At 39.2% G+C, this 11309-nt stretch overlaps 1 non-coding gene and 1 pseudogene across 1 annotated transcript; one reads left to right on the top strand and one right to left on the bottom strand.

The window, feature by feature from the left end:
- The first annotated feature begins 2785 nt into the window (after positions 1-2785).
- LOC123391405 lies at positions 2786-2935 on the top strand. Its single transcript, XR_006606092.1, has one exon. It is a non-coding gene; the product is annotated as a U12 minor spliceosomal RNA (small nuclear RNA).
- Positions 2936-5735: 2800 nt separating this feature from the next.
- Positions 5736-7809, bottom strand: LOC101683513 (annotated as a pseudogene).
- Between the last annotated feature and the right edge of the window lie 3500 nt (positions 7810-11309).

The following is an 11309-nucleotide window of genomic DNA, read 5'->3' as shown; positions in this document are numbered from 1 at the left end:
GCTTAGCTTGAGTTAATTTATTAAATCCTCACAGAATCATTAAAATGTTAATTTCTTGGTCTGGGTCCCATCAGGAGACAGAAACCACACCATAATTTGAAGAGAGGAAGTTTAATATAAGAATTATAAAGCAATTATAGGAGGATAGAGACATAAAAGAATGTGAATGGATAACCAAAAACTGAAGGGAATGATTAAAAAAGAAAAACCCTAGAAGGGGTGTTTCCCTTAAGACTGGGGTGCAGAACTCACTTGATAAGTATAGTACTGAGTAGTGCAGACATTTGCTAAACTACTCAGGCCAGAGCTGGACCACAGTCACAGGAAGAAAGTTACCATCAGGGGCACAGATGAGTGTAGGTGGTGGTAAGGTAGGCAGAGGAAGTATTACTCACTGTTGGACAGCATTGCCACGTGACCTGTGGTGACCGGTATTCTTCCTGTGAGGCCCTTGAGAAGTATTCCCTTAAACACAGGTGAACTGAGGCAGGTGGGAGGTGTGCAGAGGGAGTTGAGATCTACCACAGGGACAAACACAGGACATGGTGTTTCCATGGCCTGGGAGCTGAAAGGAGCAACTGCCAAGACAGGTCAGGGCTATATGGTCACTGAGAGATTGCATATTGGGGCATAGTTAGGGCAGAATGTAGTAGGATGTCCCCAAAGACTTGCAGGGCTGACCAGAAGTGCAGCAGGCACAAGGAAGAGTGAAATCTCAGTGCACCAGCACCAGGAAGACCTCCCTTTCTCCAAAGTGCCCTCCAGCTCTCTCTACAGACAAAGCCTCACACTGTGCTTAACCATAAAGGGAAAACTCATTCTAACAGAGCAGGTACTGAAGGGTGAATTTCCAGCTGAGGGCACTAAATTAAACTGGCACAGTAGGAATGCTAGTAATCCCTTCTTATTTAAAAAAAAAATTATTTATTACCTTTTGTGTTTTTTCTTCCAGCTTTATTGAGGAATGATTGAAAAATAAGAATTGTATGTATTTAGTTTGCACACCATGATTTTTTGCTACAGACTTCTAGTGGTTCACCAAAATACGCTCTCACTCTATTTCTTTGTTGAAATTCTCTTCGCTTGTGCATTATTCTCCTGGACTCAGTATTTTTCTGACCATTAATTTGAAGTATTTATTGGATAAAGCACTGATGTCCATTTTATTAAGGTTGGTTTCTGGAGATTGATCTTGTCTTTTTGTTTGGGACCTGCTCTGTTTCTTCATTTGTCTTGACATTCTGGGTCGATGTCTATGCATTAAATAAAATGGCCACTTTTCCCAGTCTTGCAGACTGGTCTCATGCAGAAGATAAACCCCATCAGCTAGCCCAGCCTGAGTTCCTGCTTCTTCTCAAGGCTTTGAGATCATCCAAACCTCTGTATTTATTCTTAATGTCTCCCAGTAGTTCAGGTTGAAGATGCATCCATGTCTTAAAGGTGAAGTTCACAGTCAGCATCTAGATTGAGGCTGAATAGAAGCTGTAGCCTCAGGCAGCAGCCAGTACGGTATGCACGCAAACCCTTTCCATGAAGAAAGTGGAAAATGGGCATTTTTGCTGACTCCTTCTGTGCTGAGCCTAATCTTTGGTATAGGAGCAAGGGGTTCTACTTTCCTGGTTTAAAGCTGTTTTTTTGGTTGCTATAGTCCTGTGGGGCTCAGGAATGCAAGCTCCAATGGCCATCAGAGCCAGGCGATCTGGGGGCTTGCCCCACAGGAAGAATGATAGAAGTTGGAGCTTGAGATTTGTGGACAATCTTCTTCCAGAAAGAAACCCATAACTTTGTGTCTTTTGATGGAATGAACCAGAGGGAGAAAGTGGGTGAAGTTCCTAGAGACTATTTTAAGGCTCTGAGAAGGATCTTGGTCAATACCTAAATGTATACTAATTAGAAACCAGACCTTCAGGTAAAAATTGTAATGTATGCAGTTAAACCACTTCCAGTAGATCGTCATTTTCACCTGAGTCCTTTGTGCGGAGCCCCAGGGAGATACCTACAGTGAACTGGCGTACCAGCTAGCAACTGCTACTTTATTTACTATGGTCCTCAGGACTTCTGAATGGAAGCTCCACAGGCTTTCAGAGCTAAGTTATTTGGGGGCTTCTCCTTGGGATGACAGCCTTGTAGTTGGAGCACTAGATAGATGTCACCCAAATCCTTCACTTCTCAGGAAGAAATGGGGAATTAGGGGTTCCCTTCTGATTGCATAGGGGGATTTATGGTGACAGTGAATATCAGCCTTTCTTACACATTTTGGTTGGATACCATTTGGCTGTCCGACATGTCAGAGTGACTCAACTAGTATCTGGATTTCTCTGAGGCAACTTCAAGTGTAGCCAGATGTTTGGTGAGCCACGGGAAGAGATAAAGTCAAGAGCCACGTATATTACCTCTTAGCCCAGAGTCACTGCTTTAACCTTAGATCTCATACCAGCAGGGATTATTTACTGACTATACCAGGAGCCTGATGTGAAGCCATCTTCTTGATATGTCCATCTACTATCAGAGAACATAGAAAATGATGACTCTGTAAATTTAATGTTATTTTGAAAGATACATTTAAGCAGAAGTGAAACTGGTTACATGTTTAAGCTGTCAGATACATCAAGCACATCCAGGAAGGAACAGGGAGGATTTTATGCCAGTGTTATTAAGCCTGAATTGCCAAGATACTTATGGAAAATAGACTGGTTACTAAAAAATAATAATAAAAGATGCCTTGAGTTTTACCTTTCATATGTTTCTCCAAGCAGGTTTGATATTACTTTGAAATCCTACACCAATGCCTTAAACTTATGAGTAAGGAAAATAACAATTCAGGGTGATGCCCGAATCCTCACTGCTAATGTGAGACGAATTTTTGAGCGGGTAAAGGTTGCCCCTAAGGTGACCTGCCTACTTTGTGGAATGCCTGGGTACTGGGATCTGCCCATCCCCCATTTAAATATTGAAAAAGCAGATCCATCAGAGGGACTTGGCCAGCAAGTTTCATAAAGCTTTGTTGGTTCTAAAATAAATAAATAAATAATAAAATAAAATCCTACACCAAATGCAAAAATTATATTTTTGAGATTCAAAATCTTCCTCATCCTACTGGAAAAAGGCTTAGAAATGTCTCTTGTTGGTTTATTTTGGCTTAGTATACTAGGGCTCAACAGGGCTCATTTCATTGCAAGAAAAATAATAAACCAATTTAAGGTATTTTGAGAAACAGAGGAAGAGGATCAAGCATTCAGAGCAGTCTCATGAAAATCCAGAGAGAGTTGAACGATCAAGTCTTGGAAATGTGTGGAACTGAGGCTCTAGAGGCTGATTCATTTTCACTTCTCTCTCAGTCTCATGGCCACTGTGGCTAGGGTCTTCCCATCTTTATTTCTCATTGTGCATCTTTTCTGGTCTCTTCTCCACCTACCAATCAAAATTCTGGAGCATGTCTATCTTGCTTGTATTCACTGCAGTGCCCACTGCTCTTCCTCAACTTCTCTCTGCATCTCTTACTTCAAGTTCCTGAGTAAGAATCTATTTTGCCCAAGCTCATTTTACAAATCTAGCATATAAAGTCACTGATTCAATAGGCTATAGCCTGAGGGGTAGAGTTAGATGATATGTTGTCCACTCAATATGGGCTCTTGACAGAATCGGTTTTCTGAGATAAGGTTGGAAGGAGTTGGTTCATGGTAACCTAGTTAGAGAACAAACTGTGGTGCAAATAGACTGCTCCAGAGAGTTAGAAGATTTTTGTTTTGCTCTGTGTGTGTGTGTGTGTGTGTGTGTTTTAAGAGGAACATTTTGGACCAGTCCTGACAATACTAACACCTGGTTATATGACATTATGTCCCTCCATTGTAAATGAGACTAGAGAGACTACTAGAAGGCTATAATATCACTTCCAGCTCTAATTAACTTGACTGTAGGAACGAGTTAGGTTCCTATAAGTACAGGACCAAATACGGCGCTTGTGTCATCATTTTATCTTGACACCAGATAGTGAGATCAACAGGCTTGGCAATAAATTTAACAAAGACTGGCATACTTGTTATAGTCACCTTGCATTGCTGGGTCATTTACATGAAGGAGATCTATTTAGACTTAGAAATGTTGTTTATTATTTGTAATCTGTTCCTTGTTTAAGAGGGAAATATTTTTTATGAACAAATTTATCTTACATTAAGCAACACTTAATCCTATTGCACTGATGATGATAGAAGAAAAAAGGAATAGGCAAAAACACAATTCACCTCTTCTAGTTCATGAAAAAAAATCTATATAATATAAAAATAACACGTTATAAGATATTCTAATAATGTAAAGTATGTCAACAAAAGAATAAGAAAAACCTTCATCTCACCAGCACACACATACACACTGTCCTTATATTATCATAGAAAATGATGATAAAAATAAAATGATTTAAGTAATAATGTATAATATGATTTTAATATGAAAGATCTAGAAAAAGAGACTTCTTCTCAACAAAAAGTAATTTATAAAAGTTCTCTTTAATAAATATTTGGTCAAAGAGGAAATAAAAATTAAAAATTATATAATAGCCAGAAAGCAATTAGGTATCTAATTAGAATGTTGCACATTGAAATATATAAAAGTCAGATAAAACAGTGCTCAGGGATGCCTGGGTGGCTCAGTCAGTTAAGTGTCTGCCTTTGACTCAGGTCATGATCCCAGGGTCTTGGGATTGATCAGGATTCCTGCTCAGTAGGGAGGCTGCTTCTCCTTCTGCCTACCAGTCCTCCTGCTTGTGCTCTCTCTCTTTCTCTGACAAATAAATAAATAAAATCTTGAAAAAAAGGGGGGGGGCCTGAGAGGAAAAATCATTTCTTAAACACTTATGTTTACAAAAGAAAGAATGAAAATAAAAGAATTTAGCATCCTATTTCAGATGTTAGAGAAGAATTAAAACAATTTTAAAGAAGACACAAAAAATGAATTAAAGTAAAAAAACATAAATATTCCAAAGAACTATTTCTCAAAGAAACAATGAAATAAATAAAAGATTAATTTAAAAAGAGAAAAACTCAGGTAAAACACACAGACACAACCTAATAAATGATAAGGATGCAATAAGTACAGAGAAGAAATTTTTAAAAATTTTTATAGTTTGCTATAACTATCAAAATCTAGTTTGACAAAGGAAATATGTCATAAATAATTTTCAAAGAAAATATAATTACTAAATCTGACCACAGGTCGACAGATTCTAAAATATGATTTAGTCCCAACATGTAAAGAACTTGGAAGTCGTTATTCTTATACTCCCAAGAAGAAAAATAATTGAACAACTAAAACCCAACACTGTTTCTTAGATTCTCTAGAGATTTGCAATCACATGGCAAGCACCCATCCAAAACTTGGGGAAAAAGTAGGTAAAAAAAGTTAAAATTAAGCTCTGTTAACTTGACCTAGAAGCCACTGGATCTGACAGTGGGTAGAGACATTCGTATGGCCACTTGAATGAATTTTTTTTTTATAAACATTTGGAATTAAAAAAAAAAAAGAAAAGAAAACATCACAATCATGAACATTGTTGCAGTTAGAGGCCCTCTTGGTTCTCCATAATGATACTGAGCATGCTCACAAGGGGTTCCCATTATTTAGTCTTAGTCAACCATTTTTAAAAGAAGGAAAAAAAAAAGGCACACTACCATTTAACTTGTTTTAATGTTTCTTCATAAATGGTGAAAAATACTAAAGTACAGACAAGGAATAATCATAATTTTGTGGCCAACATTATAAATATGGAATTATAAATTTAAAGCATTTTCTGGTTTAAAAAATAAATCTGGTAGTCAATGCAGCTCTGCGGGGTCTCTGCGTCTAGTAGGGCCAGTCTCGGCGTTCCTAACGGTGCTCGCCTTTATCCATTTTTCCAGGTCCTCCACGCCTGCCTCTTCATCCTCTCATCTGTTCCATCAAAGGTCCGGGGGTCCACCGGGACCACCCTGTCTTCCTCCACCAAAGCCGCCTCAGTCCATGCCCCGGCCACCACGGAAGCCCCCTCTATCTCCACCACGGCCACCTCTGAACATCCCACCGGGACCACCGCGGTCCATGAGGCCGCCTCTTCCGCCCCGCATTCCACCAGGGTCACCTCTGTCACGGTCACCGCCAGGAGGTGGAAAGGGTGGTGGAAGGAAGCCTTCAGGCTTCGGGGCCTAACACTAGTTGCATTCTGTTCTCTAGGCAAAGTTCTGGTTTCCACAACCCGGATTGGAGCACTGCCAGTCTCCAGCTCCGTGCTGGACATTTCCTCCTCCGGATGGGTTCCCTAGGGAACCCCGGGGCTCTCTTGGGGGAAAGACACCTCTGTCTCCTCCACGGCCTCCCAAGGGACCCATGGGGCCTCCAGGACCTCCTGGGCCTCCTGGAACTGCACGTAGGGGCGGCGGCATCCCTCTGCCCTCACGAGGCGGCATGCCACCCCTCCTCATTGGAGGCTTCTTCCAAACAAGAGATACCTTAAGTTTGCTCCCTTGAAAATCTTTCCCATCAAACCACTCCACAGCAGTCTTGGCAGTTCGCGGGTCTTCATAGGAAACGGTAGCGTCACCTTTGGGCTTTCCTGTTTCCTCGTCCAAGTAGATATGAATCATGGGTTGTCCGGTTCTCTTATTCATCTTAACAACTCCACACTGCTTAAAAAAGTCAGCCAGATCATCTAAAGTCACATTGCCATTTAAGCCTTGCACATAAATTGCACTGTTGTCCGACTCTTCATCTGGATCTACAGGTGGGCCTAGATCAAGATCTGTTCCTTCATCCATGGGTCCACCAGGCTTATTGAAGCTACCTTGCTCTCCAGCACCCATTCCACTGTGTCCTCCTCCTTGCCCAACTCTGCTCATGCCTCCACGATCAAATCCCCCTCTTCCCCTGCCCCGGTTATCAGGGCCACTCATGCTCCAGTTTTCTCCTGGTCCGGAAAATCCTCCAGACTCCTGCCCATTAACACCCATGCTACTGGGGTGGTCCTGTGGGAATGAACTCTGCTGCCCGTAGCTGCTGCTCTGTTGGCTATATTGACTTGGAGCCTGGCTATAGGATCCAGTTTGGGGGGGATAACTAGTGGGCGGCTGCTGCCCACAGCTGCTTTGTTGACCATAGCTGCTCTGCTGTCCATAGCTGCTCGGCTTGCCATAGGTGTTCTGCTGCGAGTAACTGCTCTGATCATAACTAGTCAGCTGTGTAGAGGAGTAGCTGGTAGGAGGATAAGATGGTGGTGCCATGACTGGCTGCATGGGGTAGCTCCCAGGTACCTGGGGATAACTGTAGTTACTCTGTCCATATCCTAGGCTGGACTGGTTGTAACCCCCTGTGCTATATTGAGGTTGACTAGTCTCAGTGGGTTTGTTACCATCCTGCAGTCTTGCAGGTGCGGTGGCTGCCGGCTGCTGCCCATAGGCTGGGTAAGCAGGTTGAATGCCATATGCAGACTGAGCTGCATAGAAGGCCTGGGTGGTAGTGACTGTAGCAGTGGTGGTATCGTAAGCACCAGTGCCATAACCCTGGACAGGCTGGCTGTATGCCTGGGGTTGGAGTAGTATAACCAGCAGGAGGCTGTCCATAAGAAGTTGCATAGGTGGTCTGCCCATACGTAGCAGTGGTCTGAGCTTGGGTATAGCTGACATGAGTGGGCTGTCCATAGGTTCCATAACTTTGCTGCCCATATGCCTGGGTGGTCTGTGCATATCCTTGAGTGGGTTAGGCGGTGTATGCACTGTAGCCCTGCTGGGCTGCAGCTTGGCTGTATGTACTGTAATTTGTGGACGCCATTTTCTCTCCTTCCTTCTCGTTCCCACTTTAATGAATTTTGAATGTTGAATGTGGACTGGCATGAGAACTAAAAACTACTGGGGCTCAATGTTGGGAGATCCCCAAACTTACATAGATTTTTGCCCTACCAAATTTTCATGGTAAATATTGTAGGAAGAAAAAAATCCTATTTTGTCAAGAGAAGGAAAAAAATTGTAACTCTATAGGAAAAAGGATAAGAATTACATTGAAAGTCTCATCTAAAATCCTTTCAACTAGAAGGGGAGCTGAATGAGATACATTTAATATGTCTACAGGGAAAAAAAACAAAACAATTCTGTACCCATTGAAATTGTCTCTCAAAAATAAAGGAGAAACAAAGACTGTCAGACAAAACTGAAGGAATCTATCACCAGTGGATGGGCCTTGCAAGAACTATAAAATAAGGCCTCCATAGAGAAGGAAAGTGACATAGTTAAGAAACTTGGATGTAAATAAAGAAAGAGAATTAGAGAAGGGGGAAAAAATGAAGGTAAAATTAAATATTTTTATTTTTTCTTATTTTTAGTTGACTTCCTGTTCAAGTAGTAACAGCCACTACTACTACTATTGGATGACCTCGTATGCAGATACGTGAAATAAGTGATGTTATAAGGGATCAAAGGTAGGAATTAGGAATACTTTGCTATAAGGCTTCCACATTATCCATGAAGCAGGACACAATTATTTGAAAATAGATGTAGATTAGTTCTAGGTAGATATTGAAAACTTTGGAGAAACCATCATAAATTTTTAAAACTCTTCTGAGAGGAAAGAAAATCACATCATATAAAATGCTCAATTAAAACAAGAGAAGACAAAAAAGAGGAAATTTTTTTAAAGAACAATAATAAGTTCAATAAATGAAAACAGCCACAGACATGGAGGACATTAATCTAATCACATTTATAATCACTTTAAATATGAATGGTATAAATACGCTAATTAAAAGCCTAAGACTGACAAAGTGAATAAAAAAATTCAAACCCCAACCACAGGCTGTCTACAAGAAATCCATTTTAAATATAAAGTCACAGATTAAAAGTAAACAGATACAGAAAGATATACCATGCTAACATTAATCCAAAGAAAGCTGGAGTAGCTCTACTAATATCAGACAAAGCACAATCCAGAACAAGGGAGATCATCACTAAAAAGAGGAAGCATTATATAATGATAAAGGGGTGCATTCTCCAAAAAAGACATAAAATCCTTAACATGTATGCATGTAATGACAAAGTGTCAAAATAAGTGAGACAAAAGGTGATAAATCTACAAGGAGAAACAGACAAGTCCACTATTATTGTGGGGGATTTCAACATACCTCTTATCAGTGATTGACAGATCCAGGAGGCAGAAAATCAGTAATGATACAACTGAACTGAACGGCACTATCAATCAACTGGATGTAATTGACATTTCTTGAATATATCATTCAATAACAGCAGAATACACACTCTTTGCAATTTATATGGACTATTCACCAAGATAACCACATTCTGAGTTATGAAACACAGCTCAAAAAATTAAAAAAATTAGAAATCATACCAAGTTTTCTTGCAGACCATAATGAATTGAACTAGAAATAACTTAAAGCTAAAATACCTGAAAATATTTAGAGATTAAACAACACACTTTCCCCTTAGGAAATTAGAGAGTGAAAAGCAATCTACGATTATAGCATGCAGAATAAAGGAAAAGATACAAATTAGAACAGAAACCAATGACATTCAGAACAAATCAATAGAGGAAATCAATGCAACCTAAATCCAGTTCTGTGGAAATGACAACAGAATTGACAAACTTCTGGGATGCTTGGGTGGCTCAGTCAGTTAAGCATCCAGCTAGTGGTTTTGGTTCAGGTCATGAGATCAACTCCTGAGTCAGGCTCTGCATTCAGTGAGGAGCCTTCTTGAGATTCTCTCCCTCTGCAACTCCCCTCATGGACACACGTGTGTGTGCTCTCTTTCTTTCTCTCAAATAAATGAATACATCTTAAAAAAAAAAAAGAATTGATAAACTTCTGGTCAGAATAACTAAGAAAAAGAGAGAAAACACAAATTATTAATATGATAAATTTGGATCATCACTATTGATATTATGCCCATTAAAAGGATCATAAAAGAATGTTACAAATAACTTCATGCTAACAAATTTGAAAATTAAGAGGACCGATTTCCATAAAGATACAATTTGTCAGAAGTTTGTATGACAAGCATATAAACTCTTTCTCACAAGAGAAATAACAGAATTGGCCTATATCTAATAAAGAAATTGAGTCAATAATTAAACTCCTTCCCCAAAAGAACAAAGTTTTCATAGGTGAATTCTATCAAATATTTAAGTAAGAAATGATACTAGTTGTCTAGAATTTCTCCCAGAAAATAGAAGAAAGGGGACATTTTCTAATTCATTCTATGAGACAGGCATTACCCTAATAATCAAACCAGATAAAGATATTCCAAGAAAGGAACACTACAAACCAATATTCCTCTAAATACTTCAAAACTCTTCAACAAAATTTTAGCGTATCAAATCCAACAATGTATAAAAATAATTACACTCGGGGTACCTGGGTCGCTCAATGGGTTAAACCCCTGCCTTCAACTCAGGTCATGGTCCCAGGGTCCTGGGATCGAGCCCTGCATCGGGCTCTCTGCTCAGGAGGGAGCCTGTTTGCCCCTTATCAATCTGCCTGCCTCTCTGCCTACTTGTGATCTCTCTCTCTCTCTGTCAAATAAATTTAAAAAAATCTTAAAATAAAAAAAATAATAATTACACTCACAATCAATAGCCTTTTATTCACAGTATGGTTGGATCAAGATACAAAAAGTAATATAATTCATCACACCACAGGCTAAAGAAAAAATCATATTATATTGAAAAGAGAGAATTTGATTAAACCTAATGCCTATTTATTATACAAACTCTCAGCAAATCAAGAATGGAGAATAACTTTCTCAACTTAATAAAAAAAGTTTATAAAACCCTATAGCTAAACAAACAAATTCTATAGCTTAGCATCATACTCAATGTTTAGAAATTAAATATTTTTCCTGTAAAATCTGGAACAAAGCAGGATATTAATTCTCACCACTTCTCTTCAAGACTGTACTAGAACTCCTAACTAATACAGTAAGATGAAAAAACTGAAATAAATGGCACAGAGACTAGGAAGGAAGAAATAAGACTGTATCCATAAGTGACATGATTATTTATATAAAAACATGCAAAATTGACAAAATAAACCTTCCTGAAACTAAGAAGTGATTTTAGGAAGTTTTCAGGATTAACATATAAAGTTAATTACAGCATAATAGTAATGGACAATTGGAATTTGAAAGTAAATTATCTACATTGGAGGAAAATGCTGAAATGCTTAAGCATAAGTCCAACAAAATATATATAAGATTGACATAAGGAAAACCACAAACTATCTGATAAAACTACCTTAAAAAATGGAAAGATGTTTATAGGAATTATAACTAATTTCCTGCCTC

Source organism: Mustela putorius, unplaced genomic scaffold, assembly GCF_011764305.1.
Source record: "Mustela putorius furo isolate JIRA1106 unplaced genomic scaffold, ASM1176430v1.1 tig00000224_pilon_pilon_pilon, whole genome shotgun sequence".
Classification (NCBI taxonomy): Eukaryota; Metazoa; Chordata; class Mammalia; order Carnivora; family Mustelidae; genus Mustela; species Mustela putorius.
This window is presented reverse-complemented; position numbering and strand designations above follow the sequence as displayed.